The sequence below is a fragment of the Protopterus annectens genome, chromosome 1.part1 (genome assembly GCF_019279795.1).
Source record: "Protopterus annectens isolate FY-2018-M chromosome 1.part1, PAN1.0, whole genome shotgun sequence".
NCBI lineage: Eukaryota > Metazoa > Chordata > Ceratodontiformes > Protopteridae > Protopterus > Protopterus annectens.
This window is the reverse complement of record NC_056726.1, coordinates 907,812,616-907,834,946: the sequence shown is the minus strand read 5'-3', so window position 1 is coordinate 907,834,946 and position 22,331 is coordinate 907,812,616.

The window sequence follows — 22,331 nt, the reverse complement described above, 5'->3', positions numbered from 1 at the left end:
CATTGTGTTAATAACCCCTTGCCCTATCCAATACTACCTTTCCTTAGCTGGTAAGTCACTTAGTTAAAGAAGCCAGACCTAAAAGAGGTCTGGACACCACAAGGAACTATGGGTATTAACTAGAAGTATACAAAAATGTGCTGTAGGTGTGACTGAGTTAATGTATTGTAATTTGTAATATATATGCCTTAATGTTAAAAAAGGTTGGATTATCTATGAACCTATCTGAATGTAGCCACCACCAATTTGTTACTTCTTTATGACAATATTTCTTCTGATGGAATTTAATTATTATTCCCAGAAAAAAAATGAAAAAACTTTAATATTTCTTTTTCCCTTTCCTTAGGTAAAGTAAGAATACTAGCTACACAACTTGCAGTTCCCTTAACTGTCCTACTTATTTAATAAACTTTCTTCCCAAAGGCCATTTTGAAAGTTTTCTGAAAGTTATCTGTGTCCTTAATTTTGGAGACCACACCTTCTCATAATCCCTGAACACAAAAATATTTATTTCCAATAAAGCAAATTCAAAAACTGATATCCTAACACTGATTCTCAACCCTTTACATTTCTCCCTATTTATTTGTGATCCCACTGTTAATAAAGTCCTTTCCATTCTCTCATATAAACAGGCTACTAAATGTTTATTTCTAGAAACTAACATTAAATCATCCACATATACTAAAAATCATAGAATTTCCAGCCCCTTAACAGTGTAAAGGATTTCAGCATTTAGTTAAAAGTTGTGACTCTGCCAGTTAGCACAGAGGGTTAAAGCTCTTATTGCTAACAAGCCATTTCCTATGGCAAAGGAGAAGTGTTCGAATCTTTCTGCCTTCATTTACCTACTGTGTGACATTGAGCAAATCACTTAACCAGACAGTGCAAGTCATTTAACCAGGCAGTGCTTTGGAGCAATTAGGAATTTGGATTAGGTTCCTTAATGGTCTCCAAGCCTGCATGCCTAGTAACTATGGACCTGTTGTCATTGTTTGTTAGCCATTCCCTATTGTATAGCTGATCTAGCTCAGGAAATGTTATGGCAATATTACCAGCACACCAATTTCTTAATGTAACATAGGCAATTTATTCTTCAAGGCAACAGGCTCTGCATTTGTAGATAAAGCACTTAAATGAGAAGTTGGTTGCCAGCCACAACCATTGCATTAGTAATAGTTCTCATTAATGTAAGATTATTCAGATGACTTTTGCTTCTGCAGAAATTGTACATATTGATGTAGTTTATGTTATCAGGTGGATAAAATTTCTTATGTTCTCAGAAGTACTCCACATGGCTGGATTTTATGGTGCTATGCTAGTGAACATTATGCAGTTTCATGTAGTTCATCCACGTAACTTATTTCTTCACAACAATAATGGGTGTTCATAGTCAACAAAGTGGCTATAATTGTTGCTGGGGGTGAGGGTGAGGGCTTTCTGCAGGTGACCGTATCTTATGTTCTTATCTGGTCATTTTCAAACAGTTTTTAATCTAGCTTTGCAGATCTAGTCGGCATGTTTGTGTGTGTGAATTATGTTGGAATATTTTGGATACAGTGTGTTTGTGTGAAAAAAAAATGAAATATGTGACTTTGGTTATTATTGTTACTTTTTGGCACAGTCCCCTCAGAACGATGCAGTCAACAATGTAGCTATAATTTCTAGGGTAAGGGGATGTCTTTGGATGTAAATGTACACATAATCCACCACTGGCCAGATGCATTTGCAACAAATGTGAGTTTTGATGCAGTTTTAAAGAGTGTGATTTTCAAGGGAAGAGAAGGTTAGTGTTGCTCATGCTAAGTCTTTTTTTCAATGTGAGACTGTTTTGTTTAGCAAAAAGCCATCATGTTTGAGTATTAAAATTTGAAATAAAGGTTTTAAATAAAATCTGTGCAATCATAGCAAAAGATAATAAGAAAATAGTATGCACACTGACAGTATGAACAGTGTTTATGGTAATTTATGAGAGATAGCCAAGTAATTGGACACTGGAATGGTTAAAAGGTGGGAGGGCACTGGTTCATTACCCTGCCAAGGGCCCCATTTCACCTTGATCCAGCTTTGCCTGGAGAGCTACCTATTTTAAGCTCATCTAACTCAGTTTTCTGATGGATAGAATTTTAGAACTCTGCAGCTATTTATTCTAGATGCCAATGTCTTGACTCTTCAGTTTCCTTACTTTCATACAAAGTCCCCATATACATTTATTTGCTATGGCCACAATACTTTGCTTACCTTTCTTTCTGTCACAGTGTCATAAAACTAACCGTAAATTGTATTTTTCACATCTCTCAACCTAGCCATATAAAAAGTAATATTTATTTTTTCCCTTTTAAAACATATCTGCAACATCTGTACACTTGTCTATTTTTTCAGAAATTTCTCTTTATCCCTTTAGATATTCTTGCGCAGGTGTTTCCATTGATTATTCATTTTTTTATTTTATTTATTTTACATTTGTTAACCGGGCTAGTCCAACTGGATACATGTCCATTTTCAGTGGAGGCCCGGGGAGAAAAGCTCCAGTTAAAAGCATACTATAAAACATACTAAAAAACATACAGAAACATCTAATACAAAAATTAGAAAATGACATTAATATAGAATAAATCATCTTTAGTTTAACAAAATTTACAAAAGGACTGAAAAAAAAGACTGGAAGAGTTAAGCATGGTAAGTGGTACTCAGGAGTGACAGTGTTAGGAAATTAAGAAGGAAGGTTAGTTTAAAGAATGGTTGCATGAAGAGTTATGGTTGAGAATATTATGTTTTGAGGGTATCAGATAATTAGAGAATAACAGTTAGTCAGGGTTAGTACAAGAACATAACCAGTGGTTAGAGAAGAAAAGTTTTAGGTTAGTTTTAAATAGTGGGAGAGAGGTTAGGGTTGTAAGGTCTTGTGGTAAGTGATTCCATATTTTACCAACTGAATTAGAGAATATGGAGTCACCTGCTAAGTTATTTGATAAGGAAGTGCGAATCAACATTTTGTTAGTGGAGCGTAGATTCCTCAAGTTATTATATGGTCTTATGAGGGTAGCGAGAATTGGGGTGTTGTTGGGTTGGTGTAGGGCTTTATGGGCGATTGTAAGTTGGTTAAATTGTAATAGGTGAGGTAATTCAAGCCAGCCTAGTTGTTTTAGATTCTGACAGTGATGAGTCCTGTATGGAGAGTTTGTAACAAATCTGGCAATATTGTTATATGATCTAGCTAGTTTGTTAAGATAATTTTTAGAAAGATTGGTATATATGGGGGAAGCATATAATAGGGTAGAGATTAAGTGGGTTCTAGCTATTGTGGTTCTGGCTACTGGTGTCAGGAAGGGTTTGATTCTATAGAGGGATCCAAGTTTTTTGTTAATAGATTTTATTGTAGTGTTTATGTGAGTGTCAGACTTTAGTTGATTGTCAATTGTACTTCCTAGGAGTTTGGTGGTGGGGTCTGGAGAGATAATGGTACCATTGTTGGATGTAAGTGTGAAATGAAGAGGGGAGACAAGTGAGAGGGTGTAAAGAGCAATAGTTTGTTTTTTTTTTGGGTTGAGGAGAAGACAGTGGTTGGAGAACCATTGTTCTATAGTGGAGAAGGCTTTTTATGTTAGAGAATGAAGTTCTGTTAGGGATGAGGCAGAACAAATGATGGTAGAGTCATCAGCGTGTTGGATGCAGGTAGAGAGTGGAGTAGAAAGATGAAGGTCATTTATGAAAATGGAAAACAGTAGTGGACCTAAAATGGAGCCCTGTGGGACACCCAGGGAGGCGGGAAGGAGGTCTGAAAGATGGTTTTGCCAGAGAACTGCTTGTTTTCGGTTTTCCAGGTAGGATGTAAACCAGTTCATAGCAGGATTATCAAGAGAGAGGGACTTTAGTAGATGGAGGAGAAGTTGATGATTGACCATGTCGAAGGCTTTAGATAGGTCTACAAAGAATGCTGAGGAGAGAATATTATTGTTGCGATTTTTGTTGATACAGTTGGTAAATGATAGCAAGGCTGTGATGGTACTGTGGAATGGCCGGAAACCATGTTGACAGTTAGCTAGGAGATTATAGCGGTTATTAATTGTTTGTGGATGCATTTCTCCATTATTTTATCAAGTGGAGATGGTAGAGCTATGGGGCGAAAGTTGGAGTACTCAGTGGAGTCACCACCTCTGTGAAGAGGAATAATGTGTGAGATTTTCCAAATAGATGGGATATTGCCTTCTTTTATGGTTCTATTGATCAATATGGAGATTGGGTAGGCAATGGCTTTGGCTCCTATTTGGAGGTATTCTGCTGGTAATTTATCAGCTGAGGGGGTAGTAGGTTTTAATTTTTGAAGTAAGGAAGAGATATAGGAGGTGGGTATGGGTTCAAGGTGGAAAGGGGGAGGAATGGAGCTTGGACTGGGCAAATTGAAGGTATCAGGGTTTTGTTGATTTGCTAGATTTAGTATAGCATTAGTAAAGAAAGTATTAAAGGCATTTGCTGTTTGTAGTGGACAGTCAGGGTTGGAGCCTAGTGGATTAGGCGTGGCTACTTTGCCTGGGGATAGTAGTGTGTTAATAGTAGACCAGAACTTTTGTGGTTGTTGAAGGGATGATTGTTGTAGTTGGATATAAAAGTTCTTTTTGTCTTGTAAGATAGCTTTTTTTGTTATGTTTCTTTGTTGTCTAAAAGTTTGGTGATCAATCGTGTCCTTTGTGGTACGCCATTTAGCCCAAGATTTATTTCTACTAAAGATTAGTTTCTTAGTATGATTTGAGAGCCATGGGGCTGGTTTATTTTTCATTCTTATGGAACGCATTGGGGCATGATGGTCTAGGATTGCTAGGAAAGTGGTACTGAAGTAATTAGCTGCTTCATTTATAGGGAGGGACTTAAGCGGTGACCAGTTGCAATGTTTAAGTTCGGTTAGAAACAGTTCGTGGTCAAAATGTTTTTTTGCTACGGGCAGTTCTGACTGAAGTAGAGATATTTAAACTTGTTTTATGTCTGATAATATATATTAGAGAGTGGTCACTAAGGTCATCTGGGAGGGTTCCTGTTGTATAGTTTTGCTGTGGACAATTTGTTAGTATCCAATCAATGATGCTTTCTTTATTATTAAGTTTATTTCTTCTAGTTGGAGAGTTTATAGCTTGTGAGAAGCCAGACAGGTTGATCAGGGTGAATGGATTGGTGTTGTTACATAAATTCCAGTCAATATTAAAGTCTCCTAGTAGTATTGTTTCTTGAGGGAGATTTGAAGAAAGCCAGTTTAGTAAGTCTTCTAGTATTGTAGGACTTTTACCTGGTGGAAGCTAGGTGCAGATGATGTTAACTGATTTTTGGGAATTAAGCTGCAGTTTAGAAATAATTATTTCTACGTTGTTATCTGAGGGTAGTTTATGATTTATTTTGCTGATTTGTAGCCTTCTTTATAGAGAATTGCTACCCCTCCACCTTTTTTATTTATGCGGTCTTGTTGAAGGATACTATAGCCTGGGGGGATAATTTCAATATCTTTTATTGTGGGTTTGAGCCATGTTTCAGTTAAGCAGAGGATGTTGAACTGCTGAACATCCAGAAGAGCATGAATTTGTGGTATTTTGTTGCATATACTACGTATGTTTAGATGGGCTGTTGAGAGTGATTTGGAGGGTTTGGTTGATGGTAAAGGGATTGTATTATATTGGTTGCAGTTAGTGGGGGATGGGGGAGGGTTTGGGCCTGGGTTGGGGTGAATATCTCCATCTATTAAGGAGTGGAGTCATATAAGGTTGTAGTATTGGGGAGGTTTATAATGGTAGTCAAATAATTTTCTATTGTTTAGAATTGAGTATTTAATATGAATTAGTCAATGATATTTAGCTTGAAAGTAACTGGGCTTGTGGATGGCATTGAGAAAGCTTGTAGATAAAGCTGGAAAAGGTGTTACAGTTTGTTTGGAAGGAATGATAAGAGTAGAGAAGAGGGGTTGTTCATAGGAGGTTAAGAGGTAAGTAGTGGTAAGAGTAGTCAGGAGTGAGTGTACTAGTAAACATTGGTGTTGGTAAGGCATGGTAGAAGAATGTATAGTAGGTATTAGAGGAGAAGGAGAAGAGTAGGGGTTAACTTTTGTAAGATTAGGCAGGTGGTAATGGGAGGAGATTTATACTTGAGGGGAGTGGGGGTATAGATGTAGGGTGCGGCTGGTAGTGATTCTATGATTGTTTTTTGGTAAAGGGGGTGTGATTGTGAGGGTATAAGTTTAGAGACACTGGGGGCGTGTGGGAATTGGGGACAGGGTAGGGGAGCGGAGTGAGCCCAAAGGGCGAACGGAGCGGGAAGACACAAGAGAGTGGATTACTAAGGAAAACAATCTATGGAATGGAAGAAACAGCAGGTAGGTCAGAGAGTGAGAAAAAGTATAAATGGTAAAGTCGGCTAATCTGTAGAGATATACTAAGTTAGTGTACTAGAGTGTGGTATAGCAAGGTGAGGGAGGGGAGGGTGAAAAAAGGAGCAGGTCAGGGAAAGAGACTCCGTTTAAAAAACTAGTAAGTAAGGTATAAGGGAGGTTAGAAAAAAAGTCTATGAGGAGAATATAGAGAAGTGGTGAGCCGCCACCTTGTGGCCAGTTATATAACTGCAATGACTGGTTCCTGAGCAAGGGGCTAAAAACAGTAGGGAGAGAGGAAAGATGCTATAAAAAAGCAATAGGAGTAGTTGAGCAGGATATTAATTGAGATTCAGCACTAGTAAGAATGAGGGAATTGGGGGTTATTGGCTGCTGGCTATTCTGGAGGGAAGCTTAACTAAGATACGAGAGTCTTTTTAGTTAGAACAAACATACAGAAACAGGACATACTTTCACTGTCTTATTGAGTAGGTTTCTCAGGGAGCTGAAGGGTATGATCTTAGTTGGTGAATTTTCTCTGCTTCCAGGAGGGTAGTAGGCAGGTATATCGGTGCTTGAATGTACCAATTAACCAAGCTAGTATAGGGTAGGAAGAGAGAGAGGTAGTAAGGCTAGCAGTGCAAATATTAGAAAGCAAATTTAATTATAACACATACATTTGAATGTATTTGCTAACATCTGCAATGTATCCATGTTAAAAAACATCTAGACAATGAAATAAAAACTCAGATAAATCAATGAGTCTAACAACTGTTCCTATTACATACTTAAAGGTACAATATAAGAGTAGAGGCAATATTTTACTTTGTTTTTATTAGATGAGACTATCGATATGCCTTTCACAAAAAAGCCATTGTTAAACTGTAAAATACTTACTTAAAATCACTATGATATAGGTTCTATATCAGAGATATGTAGGTTTAAAAATCGGGTTGTAGCCTGAGTATGGCTAGTCGGTTAAAGACCGACCTGTGTTCTATGTTAATGAGAGATTAAGACAGGCAGCGTATATTCAGTATTCAAAACCATTAGAAACCAGCTACAGAGGGAGTGGAGAACTGTATTAGCCTCCAGGGAAAGTATGTTAGATAAAAACAACTACTTCCCCAATTGTCGTTTAACCATCTTTAGTAATGTATTCAGCGGGAGACAAAAGATAAGCAAAACGGCAAAGTTACAGAAAGTGTTCTCTGCAGTAGCCAAACTTATCAGTATTAGTCGCGCAAGGTCAGCAATGGTAAGGTATAAGCCTTTAGTGAAGGCAGAGTAAATAGAACAGGTACCTACCACGCTTGTTAACTTTTAACCCAAAAGGAAGATTAGGTTACAAGAAAGGAAGTCTAATTCATTGCCGTGTGCTAGCTGAGATAAAAGCCTACGGGTGAAGTGCAGAGATTGAGCACAACAGCTTAAACAGCTAATACGTACGAAACCAGGGGGTGGTACAACTACAGATAATACTATCTTGCTTCTAGCTGAGTGAATTAAGCCTCGGGCAGTCTCTAAGTAAATAAGGGATAATACGGCAGAATGCCTTCGGCTGAATGTATAAGAGTTATACTCAGTAAGCGTACAGCTAAAGACAATGTTAGCCTGGTTCAAGCATGAGGTTAAAAGTTACCTAGGGACTCTAACTGGGTAAAAGTGATAGCGACAAGGGTTCTCAGCTAAATACAACAAGCTTTACACAGCATGCAGTTCAGATTTCAGATAGGACACTACATAATGAACAAACAGACCTTCTCAATGCCACTCTATGACGCACACAATTTATAAGCCCACGTGTAGACGCTAGGCAGGTCCGAGTAATTATCGGCACAAGTTCCAGTTCATCAGAGAGAAAAATCATACACTAGATACATAGGAAGTTACACGTAGAACATTGTTTTTTTTAAAAAGCAGATATTCACAAACAGTGAAGTAATTGCAAGCAGAAAAAGCTAACTCTCAGTAAAAGTCAATCATTCAAAAACAGATCACACAGTTTAAGTTAGAAAACTTAACTTTAAGTTAGGATATTTCTGTATAAATAGGTAGACATAAGAAGCAGTATTCTTAATAAAAGTAAAAAATGCTTACTCTCAGCTTAGGTCAAGCCTCCAAGACAGGAAGCACAGCAGCCAAATAGAGAGCGGGGAAAGAAAGATGGCGTCAGTGAATAGTGGGGTATATTTATAGGTTAGTAGGGACATTGGGGGAGGGTGAGAGGGGAGTAACCCAGATTTCAGGTCTTAGGTAGAAATTTGCGAGAAAGAGAGCATCAGGTTAGAAGACAGTGGGAAGGATACGTGATGGAGGAGGGGCATAGAGGTAGGAGTACAGATAAGATAAGTGGGTGGGGAGTAAAGTGGGAAGATAGAGTGGAAAGGTAAGGTAAATCAAGGATGAAGAGCCTAATGGGAGAGAGGGAGATGATAGGACATAGGAGAGCTATAGTACTGGCGTATAACTAGTAAGTTAGGAGAGCTGTGGGGGAAAATAAAGACCTGCAGTAAGACACAAGAGAATGGATTACTAAGGAAAACAATCTATGGAATGGAAGAAACAGCAGGTAGGTCAGAAAGTGAGAGAAAGTATAAATGGTAAAGTTGGCTAATCTGTAGAGATATACTATGTTAGTGTACTAGAGTGTGGTATAGCAAGGTGAGGGAGGGGAGGGTGAAAAAAAGGAGCAGGTCAGGGAAAGAGACTCCGTTTAAAAGACTAGTAATTAAGGTATAAGTGAGGTTAGAAAAAAAGTCTATGAGGAGAATATAGAGAAGTGGTGAGGTGCCACCTTGTGGCCAGTTATAAAACTGCAATGACTGGTTCCTGAGCAAGGGGCTAAAAACAGTAGGGAGAGAGGAAAGATGCTATAAAAAAGCAATAGGAGTAGTTGAGCAGGATATTAATTGAGATTCAGCACTAGTAAGAATGAGGGGATCGGGGGTTATTGGCTGCTGGCTATTCTGGAGGGAAGCTTAACTAAGATACGAGAGTCTTTTTAGTTAGAACAAACATACAGAAACAGGACATACTTTCACTGTCTTATTGAGTAGGTTTCTCAGGGAGCTGAAGGGTATGATCTTAGTTGGTGAATTTTCTGTGCTTCCAGGAGGGTAGTAGGAAGGTATATCGGTGCTTGAATGTACCAATTAACCAAGTTTCACTGTCTTATTGAGTAGGTTTCTCAGGGAGCTGAAGGGTATGATCTTAGTTGGTGAATTTTCTGTGCTTCCAGGAGGGTAGTAGGCAGGTATATCGGTGCTTGAATGTACTAATTAACCAAGTTTCACTGTCTTATTGAGCAGGTTTCTCAGGGAGCTGAAGGGTATGATCTTAGTTGGTGAATTTTCTGTGCTTCCAGGAGGGTAGTACGCAGGTATATCGGTGCTTGAATGTACCAATTAACCAAGTTTCACTGTCTTATTGAGTAGGTTTCTCAGGGAGCTGAAGGGAATGATCTTAGTTGGTGAATTTTCTGTGCTTCCAGGAGGGTAGTACGCAGGTATATCGGTGCTTGAATGTACCAATTAACCAAGTCTCAGCTTAGGTCAAGCCTCCGAGACAGGACGCACAGCAGCCAAATAGAGAGTGGGGAAAGAAAAAGAAAAACTTCATGTTTCTGAAGTGCCACCAAAATCTGGTACCAATGGTCAAAAAAGGCAAAACAGGAGCTAAACTAGCGTACCACAGTTTATTGAACGCTTTCGTCAAAAGGTTCCTGGTTTTGTTAATTGTCTAACTAGGGGGTTAGTTTACATTGGTTTCTGCAGTGGCTGTCCCACGTTTTACGTAGGTATGAATACATGTACCTTACGAGAACGTATTAGGGAGCATATTTATAGTATTAAGACTAAAGATCCTAAAAATGCCCTGTGTAAACATTCCTTGGAATGTATGAAATACAAGAAGTTTCTTTTTACTATTTTGGAAGTTGTTGAAATGGATCTGAGAGGTGGAGATTTCAAGAACTTTCTTGAACAAAGAGAAACGATATGGCAAATTAAACTTGGGGCTGATAAGAAACCTGGGTTAAATGAGGCTATCAACATCATTTTTTTTTTTTTAAATATAGAAAGCTGAATCTTAATAAAGAAGCTGATTTAATTGCATATTTAAATTAAGTTAAGGTTTTTTGTTAGTACTTCTATGTATTTTAGTGGTCTGTCTTTTTAAATTTTATACTGATGGATTAATTGTTTAATTGGTTTGAGTATTTAAATGATGTTTTTAAATTTGACTGTGTTTCTGATGAAGTCTTTTGACGAAAGCATTCAATAAACTGTGGTACGCTAATTTAGCTCCTGTTTTGCCTTTTTTGACCATTGTTACCAGATTTTCTTGGCATTGTTTGATTTTTATCTGGTTTCCCCTTTTTTTTATTGTGGTTTCTGAGTTGGTGCTTTTCCAATGGCCAAGGCAGCAGTGGATCTGCTTATGGAGTTATCGTTGCATTCTACCCCATCGGGTAAAGACATTGGAGTTGTTCATGTGTTGCTAGCGACTGTGTGTGATATTCAAAAATCCCTTCAATTAGTGACATCTAAATTCCAAGGTGTGAGTACAACTGTTTCCAATTCTACTAGTTCTGACGACGAGCAGAACACAGTCATTGATTTGGAGAATGAGAATGATTTTCCTCCTGGTATGGAAAAACGGGGACCTAAACAGGGATTTAACTTTGTTGGCTCTCATAAGAATATCAAGTCCATTTTGGAAATCAGTTACGATCCTTTTGTGAGAGCAGACTATCGAGTTACTAGGGCTAAAACAGAAGAGTTTCACGGTAAATGTGAACATCTTGGGAAACTGTTAAAAAAATGCCGGCCTCTTAATTTAGAGAACCGTTACTTTGAACGATGCCTATAATTGGAAATTGTCCCTAAAGGGTTAAGATTTTTTAAATTCCCTAATGGGGTAAGTGCAGATGATTCTTTTTTTGGAACTTTAACTTCTTTTTTTAACAGCGCAGGTCTACAATTTTTAAAGCTGCTTATTGAAAATAACACTAACAAAATGTTGCAGCTTAAAGAAGATATTTGAAAATTGACAGTATTGTTAATGATCTACTGGCAGATTTTGGGTCTGAGGATGTTTATCAGCAACTTTTTAGTGATGTGGAACAGCACATTAATGAAGTTACTGCTCGTAAGCATACTAAGTTGCTTCGTGATGTCACTGCTTATGAAAACAATTGTGCTTACAGTAATTTTGATCCCAACCAAATGCGTTCTGATGGAAAGGGACAGGATGGACTTCCTAAAGACAGACAGGGTTCGAACAAGACATTTTTTAATAACAAATCTAGATCTTTTAAAACTGGTATTTCTGTTAAGAATGTCAAACCTTCGGCCCCTTTAAAAAAATGTTTTTTAAAGGAAACTGACCGTCAGTCGTGTCCGGATGAATTAAAGGAGTTTTCCCCTTCTTTCACTAACAACGATTGTGGTAACCAGCATTCACTTGGGGCTGCTGGTAATGATGCTACTTCGAAGTCTTTTTTAGCCAAGAAAGGGAACCAGATAAAGAGGATAGTGACCACGAGAAGCAAAATGTTAACCAGTTCGAACTCATCAGTCAACGAAATATAAGGACTTTAACTGAAATTTTTGATGTTGTGAATTTATCTGATACTCCATTAACGGACACTGAATTATGTATTTTGAGGTATGGTTTAAACTTTGTTCCTACTAGAAGGGCTGAATTTACTAAAACTGTTATTGACAAAGAAATACACTCGTAACCTGAATCTCCATTTTTTAATGCATAATATTTCCAGTTCAAGTGATATTTTTATTAAACCTTCGATCTTCACCATCTTTGAATAGCACTATTAAGGTCTTTGAAGAAGTTTGTTCACAGGAGCTTTCCGAATTTTTAAAAATAAGGGGGAAATGGGTTGATAACCTAACCCCTAATGAACGAAAAGCTCTAGGCGAACTTAGAAAAAAATCCCACCTTAGATTTATGAAGAGTGACAAAGGTGGTAACATTGTTGTTATGAATGCAGCAAAATACAAAGAAAATATGTTAAATATCTTGAGTAATACAGAAGAGTACGAAAAAGTTTTCTTATACGATATTCATCACAGTTATCAGAATATTTACTTTTTTTTTGTATGAAGCTTTGATGTCTGGTGATATGGGCTTAAAAATGTACGAATTTTATGTGGTTGACAAACCAAAAGTTGGGGTGCTATTTGGTATTCCCAAGATCCATAAGGACTTGGCCAATCCACCTTTCAGACCAATAGTTTCTTCCCCACATTCCATTACTGAGGGGATAGCTTTAATGGTTGATGGCTTGTTAAGTCCCTTGGTACAGAATTTAAAGTCATACTTAAAAGACTCCTGGGACTTTCTTAATAAATTAAGGGCATTTTCTGAGACAACTGATCTTAACACAGTTAAGCATGTTATGTTTTCCATTGACGTTGTCTCTATTTACTTGCATCCCTCACGAGGATGGTATTGAAGCTGTTCGAAGTTTTTTAACGAAGCAGTCAGAAATGAAAGCAGGAACTATTTCCCTGGTTTGTAGTTTAGTGGACATAATCCTGAATAATAATTTATTTTTATTTGATGAGGTTTACTACAAGCAAAAAAGAGGGGTTGCTCTGGGGTCAGCAGCAGCCCCTGCATATGCAAATATAATTATGGCTTGGTGGGAAACAAATGTTCTAGTTGAAATGGAGAAGCCTTACAAGATACTTTTTTATTCTAGGTTTGTGGATGAATTTTTTTTATTATTGAAGGTGTACCAACGATGGTAGATGCTTTTTTGCTTGACATTAATAGGTCCTCTGATTTTTTTAAATGTTTGCTAAGTGGAAATGATGAATTCGTCAATTTTCTTGATGTCACTTTTTGGTGGGACAACATAGAAAAGATTTTTCAAAGTCGGATTATTTGTAAAAAGACCTTTACAAATGGTTACTTTCATTATAATAGTAACCACCCAAAACATATAAAAAAGAATGTTCTGAAGGGAAAATATATTAGAGCTTGTCATATGACAACTAAAAATAGTGATTTATTAAAAGAATTTGAATTGATTACAGCAATGTTTGTCAACAGGAGATATGATAAAACTTATTTGGAAAGTTTAGGACTTGATATCCTTAACAAACGGAATCTTTTATATCCAGCTTTATTGAGGGCCCCTTTGGTAACTTCTAAAGGACTTGGTAAAGAAAACACCTTTTTTGGTGGTAATAATAGTGCTGTCTGTTCCCTTGATATGACAGTTGACAGTTAGGCTGAAAAAAACTGGAAAATTTTAAAAGGGAATTCAGATTTGATAAAAGTTTTGGGAGAGAAGCCCAGATTTGTTTATAGGAACAGTTCCAATTTTAAAAAGTTGCTGGAAAATGATTATTTCAGAGGTAAAGTTAACCAATATTTAACACATAAAAAAGGCATGCACAAATGTGAACAATGTAACTTTTGTAGATATATTCTGGAAGGGCCTTATGTTATGTTGGAACACATTAAGGTTACCTTTGAGGTTCCTGGTTTTGTTAGTTGTCTAACTAGGGGGTTAGTTTACATTAGTTTCTGCAGTGGCTGCCCCACGTTTTACATAGGTATGACTACACGTACCTTACGAGAACGTATTAGGGAGCATATTTATAGTATTAAGACTAAAGATCCTAAAAATGCCCTGTGTAAACATTCCTTGGAATGTATGAAATACAAGAAGTTTCTTTTTACTATTTTGGAAGTTGTTGAAATGGATCTGAGAGGTGGAGATTTCAAGAACTTTCTTGAACAAAGAGAAACGATATGGCAAATTAAACTTGGGGCTGATAAGAAACCTGGGTTAAATGAGGCTATCAACATCAAATGTTTTTTTAAAATATAAAAAGCTGAATCTTAATAAAGAAGCTGATTTAAGTGCATGTTTAAATTAAGTTAAGGTTTTTTGTTAGTACTTCTATGTATTTTAGTGGTCTTGTCTTTTTAAATTTTATACTGATGGATTAATTGCTTGATTGGTTTGAGTATTTAAACAAAGTTTTTAAATTTGACTGCGTTTCTCATGACGTCTTTTGACGAAAGAGTTCAATAAACTGTGGTACGCTAATTTAGCTCCTGTTTTGGCTTTTTTGACCATTGGTACCAGATTTTGGTGGCATTGTTTGATTTTTATCCAGTTTGCACCTTTTTTATCATGTTTCTGAAGTAATGATTCTACAATAATACTTCTCCCTGTGATATTGATCTTTTTAATATAATATATATTATTTCTATATTTGTCTTTAAATTCTATCCACCAGTTTATAAGAGACACAGAAAAATGTTTTGTGGTTAAATGCTGTCCCCAAAATGTTTTCATCTTTCTCTGCCAAGTTTGATCATTCACTCATTTGACTGTAGAGCCTGACCCTACTACAAAATTCCTTTCTTCACCTTCTAACTCCCCTGTATAACATCAAAACCTCCAGTCATTTTTTTGTCTCCTGTTACTTTACTGTGACTGTAAGCTATTAAAAAATAAGAAGCCTATCTCTGTCTGGCTTTACCCTCTGTAATAGCTATATCCTTCATCTTGAGCTAACTGCAAGTCATCTATTATTAGAAGTTTCTTACCAATCCATGCATCTCTGGCTATCTTGCCTTTTGTATAACTTATATTAGAATTAAAGACACTTACTATCACAGCTGTTGAATTCACCATTTTATAAGATCTCACATCCTCCAATAACCCGTATCTCTCTTCATATATCCTACTGGCATATAGATGCAGTTATTTTAACTATATTTTGTCTAATTGTTGCATCCATCACTACCCACTGCCTGTCCATATTATCAAAAAAATTGTTATTGCAAGTTGTTTGTAAAGGAAAGCAATACATGAACAGGAATCACTCCCAACTAACCAAAGAACACCCCCCTACACACAGACACACACACACACACACACACACACACACACACACACAATTTACCAAATTGCTCACCTTCCCACTGCGAACAGTCTAGTATGCAGAAGAATTATAAAATCATAATATTTTTAACCACTGTAATTTTGTAATTTTTCAATAGTCTCCCTTCAGCGAACCATTGCTTTTTACTTTACTCTTTATACCCATACATTTTGGCTTTCTTTCTTGTTTGTGTACTCTTCTACCTGTAGTACCACTTTTATCTCCCCATCTCCTCCACATTCTCAGTGACAACATTCCTCTCTTCCTTAATTCCTGCAGCGTCCTGTTTATTGTCACTGTCTACCCTTTCACAGCCATCAAAAGCATTAATCAATGTCTGAGTGGCATTTGTTTCTCCCTACATTCCACATGTACAAGTGTCTTTCTCTGCTGCTCTGTTTCTGCCCTTCCTATAGCTGATGGCATTTCCCCTTGTATTGTAGGAGAGAGTTCCTCTCATCCCTGATAAGCAAACCATATGTGTCCTTCAATATCACACTTAGTACACCTAATATGCATTCTTTAATTATGTGCTCTTTATCCATACACTTACTACATATTTGGAATGGTCAAACATTTATGAAGTAGCCAATTTCCTACACAGAAAAAAATACGTCTTATGCTACCCCCATGATATAAAACTCACCATTTACTAGCACTAGCAGGAGAACAATAGCTTTCTGTACTGTTTTCAGTGTTACCCCCACTTCCTAGCCACCATTCCAAATGCCCATATCATTAGAGTATTTTTTAAAATAAAAAAAAAAAAAGAATGGCATTTCTTTTCAAGTTATTTTTCCTTCAATATACTCTACATCAATGTTGTGATGAGAAACAGGGACTAACATATTCCTTATAAATGTCACAACCCTGTTTTTTTATCAAAAAAAAAGTTCACAAATTTAAATGCCGGATCCTGTGTTTCAAATTGCATGCCAGCAAAACATTCATGCCTCATTTAGGAGATCAAGCATCTTTAACTAATAGTGAAATCAAACCTGCATGTGAGATAATGCAAGTAGTTCCAGAAAATGATATTTTTATGTTCCCGGGTACAACTTACTTACAAAAAAGGAGTGGAAATGGATATATCAGTGCCAAAGAGTATGCAAATCTAGTTATGTCATATTGGGAACAATCTTATATTGTGAACAATGACAGTTAGAAAGAACATTTGAAGTTTTATAACATGTTTGTTGATGATTTTTTGGGGGGAGGAGGAACACTACAGTGTTTAAATTCATTTTTACAGGATACACAACAAATTACTAGTTTATTTTGGAGTTTAAAGAAATGATTTCACCTGCGCAGATATGATATAATCCTCTACAAAGATCATATGGGGAAATAGTAACTACAATATGTTAAAAATCAAGCAGAAGGAACAGCTGTCTTTATAGGAATAGTATGAGTCCTATTCATGTTTTTTTAAAAAAGTTATAAAGGGGCAAACACAAAGATTATTAAGGCTAAATACTAAAAATAAAACAGCAAAGCAACAAATTAATGATTTCACATCAAATTTTGTAGCAAGAGGCTATCCTGTGCCATAGGCTGATGACATACAGAGTAATGTTATAAAAAAGGAAATGGCAGATTGTCATATTAAAACAAGAAAAGAAAACGAGCAGGCAATGGAATATCCAACTGTTTATTGTACGTAAGTGCTTTCACTGAACAAAATACTTCAGCTTCTTCAGAGATTGCCATATTACTCCAATGGTTTTATTAACAGAACTAACAAAAATAATAGAAAGTCAATTAGAATGACAATTGCTTATAATAGGCACACTAGGGCAGTGGAGATCATAATCAAAATACACTGGCATATTTTACATTCAGTCAAGGAAATAAATACAATTTTATTAGCACAGCCTAGTTTTACTAATAAAAACTCATGTAACTTTTAACAAAGTTTATGTTATAACGAACAGAAGGGGTTTAATAATAGTAATATAGAGAGTACCAAAACTGGTATGCACCCATGTTTCAGTTGTAAACAATGTGAGAACATTTATACAAACTCAACATTTAAACATCCATTAAGGGGTGAATTATTTAGATTTAATCTATATGCTAACTATGACTCAATAAATATAATATATAGCACTGTGCAAGAAATGGGAATAGAAAAGTGAAAGAATGAATCTGTGATCATGCATCTGAAATACATAGAAAATTACAAACAAATGTGCTATAATCATATGCAAAATAAAGTAGACAATCATATTTCTGAGTTTGCAATACTGGAAGAATAGAATATAGATGGTAGAGGCAGTGATATACAGGGTAAAACAGAATGTTTAGAATACAAATGGATCACCACCTTTAGGGCAAATAAAGAACCTGGCTTGAATGGAATTGTATGCATGCATAAAACCTGTTTCAAAACAAAGAAGTTTGAGATGGAAGTTTTATTCTATGCATTTTTAAAAAAAATAATTTTTATATAAAAATGGGATTAATAAAGCATATTTTTTACTTTAAGGAAATTAAATGAATTATTTATATTGTATTTGTTGTTGAATGTCACATGATAATTATGTGTATGTATATAAAACATATAATTGAGATAGGATATCTCACAGTTGAAAAAGCACTGCTGCTTAAGCTGTGGGTGCTTGTGTGTTTTATTCACTTATTTGCTATTCACAATAAATGACCATAATTTCTCATGGATCCATAAGCTATTTTGTTAATTTGTTACATATTGGGTACATGCTTATGGAAATATCTGCATGAGATTTAAAATTCTCCCTTTGATAGGGATTTAGTGTTGGCCCCTTTGCTGCAGAGGTTATCAAAAAGTGTGATGAACTGGGCAAGCTGATCCAGGGAATCTCTCTAAGATTTTTCATCCCTCCTTTTCCAAATTGCCCAATGGATTTTCTTTCTCCTCCTCTAATTTTGGAAAAAAAAACAGAATAGACAGTCTCAAAAGTATTCTAGTGAACAGACATTTAAGAAGAAGTGGCAAAAGGGTTCCAATAAGAAGTCTCAAACCTCCCAAAACCAAACACAGTCCAACAAGTCTGAATGGCTATTGAGACTTTGTGACCACCTCCTACCTGGCCCCTTTTCTCTACCAGAAAGTCTGAACCTTTTTGGCAACAGATTGTTTTAGTCAAATGTGTTCTGAAAATCATTCATCAAGGTAATAGATGGCAGTGAGAGGGAATTTTTCCCTTCTGGGGGTCATTCCTCATCCTGTAGATCAACCAAACATAACAAAACAGAATTCAACCTAGCATCCTTTCAAAATGAACTCAAGGAATACAACTGGTCTACTCTAAAATACCTCCCAATAGATGAGGCTGTAACCTATTTCAACAATACCTTCCTACAAATTCTAAACCAACATGCCCCATCTCGCTTAGTCAGAGTCAAATCCAAAGCAGCCCCATGGCTCTCTAAAACAACTAAACAAACTATGCGAGCTAGAAATAAACTATGGTCTAAATGGAGGTCCACAAAAAACCCAATTGACCATCAAAACTTCAAACAGCTGAGAAATAAAGCTAAGAAGCTGACCATTCTGGACAAGAAAAACTACCACCTTCAATATCAACAAAACCAACACCAAAACCCAAAACAATTTTGGTCAGGAATAAACAAACTACTCCATCCTGGCAACACCAAAACGCCTACCCCAGCTAGCCTAGCACAAACCCAACCTAACATAATAGCCGACACTTTCAACAACTTTTTCTCTCAAACAGTTACCTCACTTGCAAGTACCATGACTCCCCCCCCAACCCTCCAAACTACCCCCACTCAAAACAACACACATATGCTTAAGTTCAATACTGTCTCAACAACCTATATACATAAGCTGCTATCTAAACTCAAACCCTGCACCCCTTCTGCAGACAAGCTTCCAGCTGAATATCTGCAGCTAGCTGCATCCGAGATAGCCTACCCAGTCTCCATCTTAATAAACAGAACCATAACTGAATCCAAAATCCCATCCTGTTGGAAAATCTCCCATATTATTCCCCTCCATAAAGGAGGAAACTCCAATGAACTCTCCAATTTTCGGCCTATTGCCCTTCTATCTCCCTCTATCCAAAATAATGGAACGCTGCATTCACCATCAACTTCTTCATCATCTCTTAAATAACAACTTGCTTGTAGACTCACAACATGGTTTTAGATCCTACCACAGTACTTCAACTGCCCTTCTCTCCTTCACTGACTCTATCAATAAAAACCGCAACAACAACCTGTTCTCCTCTGCACTATTCTTAGACCTCTCAAAAGCTGCCTCGATATGGTCAACCATAAACTTCTCCTCGATACCCTACAATCCCTCTCACTTGAATCACAAGCGTGCTACAGTGATTCAACTCATACCTGACTAATAGAAAACAAGCAGTCCTCTGGGACAGCCATCTATCCTCTCAACTCCCAGTTACTATTGGTGTCCCACAAGGATCGATCCTAGGTCCCCTACTTTTCTCTATTTTCATAAATAACCTGCCCACTTCCTCCCAACATCCACTTGTATACAGTATGCAGATGATTCCACTCTCATCTGCTCTGCTTCTTCCCCAGCACAACTCCACACTGCTACCCAGGTGGTCTTCACTGCAGCAGAAAAATGGTTCCAACATATCTGCCTCCTCCTAAATCCCAAAAAACTAAACTCCTACTGTTCACCCCCTACCTCTAAATCCACCCTATCACTTTTTCCATTGTATCATGCAATGGTACTGTCATCCAACCTGACTTTTCCACTAAACTACTAGGGCGAACCATAGACAATCAGCTAAATTTTGACTATCACATTGACTTAACTATCAAGTCAGTCCATAAAAGGCATTTCTTTTCAAGTTATTTTTCCTTCAATATACTCTACATCAATGTTGTGATGAGAAACAGGGACTAACATATTCCTTATAAATGTCACAACCCTGTTTTTATCAAAAAAGTTCACAAATTTAAATGCCGGATCCTGTGTTTCAAATTGCATGCCAGCAAAACATTCATGCCTCATTTAGGAGATCAAGCATCTTTAACTAATAGTGAAATCAAACCTGCATGTGAGATAATGCAAGTAGTTCCAGAAAATGATATTTTTATGTTCCCGGGTACAACTTACTTACAAAAAAGGAGTGGAAATGGATATATCAGTGCCAAAGAGTATGCAAATCTAGTTATGTCATATTGGGAACAATCTTATATTGTGAACAATGACAGTTAGAAAGAACATTTGAAGTTTTATAACATGTTTGTTGATGATTTTTGGGGGAGGAGGAACACTACAGTGTTTAAATTCATTTTTACAGGATACACAACAAATTACTAGTTTATTTTGGAGTTTAAAGAAATTATTTCACCTCTTGAGATATGATATAATCCTCTACAAAGATCATATGGGGAAATAGTAACTACAATATGTTAAAAATCAAGCAGAAGGAACAGCTGTCTTTATAGGAATAGTATGAGTCCTATTCATGTTTTTTTTAAAAAGTTATAAAGGGGCAAACACAAAGATTAGTAAGGCTAAATACTAAAAATAAAACAGCAAAGCAACAAATTAATGATTTCACATCAAATTTTGTAGCAAGAGGCTATCCTGTGCCATAGGCTGATGACATACAGAGTAATGTTATCAAAAAGAAATGGCAGATTGTCATATTAAAACAAGAAAAGAAAACGAGCAGGCAATGGAATATCCAACTGTTTATTGTACGTAAGTGCTTTCACTGAACAAAATACTTCAGCTTCTTCAAAGATTGCCATATTACTCCAATGGTTTTATTAACAGAACTAACAAAAATAATAGAAAGTCAATTAGAATGACAATTGCTTATAATAGGCACACTAGGGCAGTGGAGATCATAATCAAAATACACTGGCATATTTTACATTCAGTCAAGGAAATAAATGCAATTTTATTAGCACAGCCTAGTTTTACTAATAAAAACTCATCTAACTTTTAACAAAGTTTATGTTATAACGAACAGAAGGGGTTTAATAATAGTAATATAGAGAGTACCAAAACTGGTATGCACCCATGTTTCAGTTGTAAACAATGTGAGAACATTTATACAAACTCAACATTTAAACATCCATTAAGGGGTGAATTATTTAGATTTAATCTATATGCTAACTATGACTCAATAAATATAATATATAGCACTGTGCAAGAAATGGGAATAGAAAAGTGAAAGAATGAATCTGTGATCATGCATCTGAAATACATAGAAAATTACAAACAAATGTGCTATAATCATATGCAAAATAAAGTAGACAATCATATTTCTGAGTTTGCAATACTGGAAGAATAGAATATAGATGGTAGAGGCAGTGATATACAGGGTAAAACAGAATGTTTAGAATACAAATGGATCACCACCTTTAGGGCAAATAAAGAACCTAGCTTGAATGGAATTGTATGCATGCATAAAACCTGTTTCAAAACAAAGAAGTTTGAGATGGAAGTTTTATTCTATGCATTTTTAAAAAGAATAATTTTTATATAAAAATGGGATTAATAAAGCATATTTTTTACTTTAAGGAAATTAAATGAATTATTTATATTGTATTTGTTGTTGAATGTCACATGATAATTATGTGTATGTATATAAAACATATAATTGAGATAGGATATCTCACAGTTGAAAAAGCACTGCTGCTTAAGCTGTGGGTGCTTGTGTGTTTTATTCACTTATTTGCTATTCACAATAAATGACCATAATTTCTCATGGATCCATAAGCTATTTTGTTAATTTGTTACATATTGGGTACATGCTTATGGAAATATCTGCATGAGATTTAAAATTCTCCCTTTGATAGGGATTTAGTGTTGGCCTTTGCTGCAGAGGTTATCAAAAGTGTGATGAACTGGGCAAGCTGATCCAGGAATCTCTAAGATTTTTCATCCCTCCTTTTCCAAATTGCCCAATGGATTTTCTTTCTCCTCCTCTAATTTTGGAAAAAAAAAACAGAATAGACAGTCTCAAAAGTATTCTAGTGAACAGACATTTAAGAAGAAGTGGCAAAAGGGTTCCAATAAGAAGTCTCAAACCTCCCAAAACCAAACACAGTCC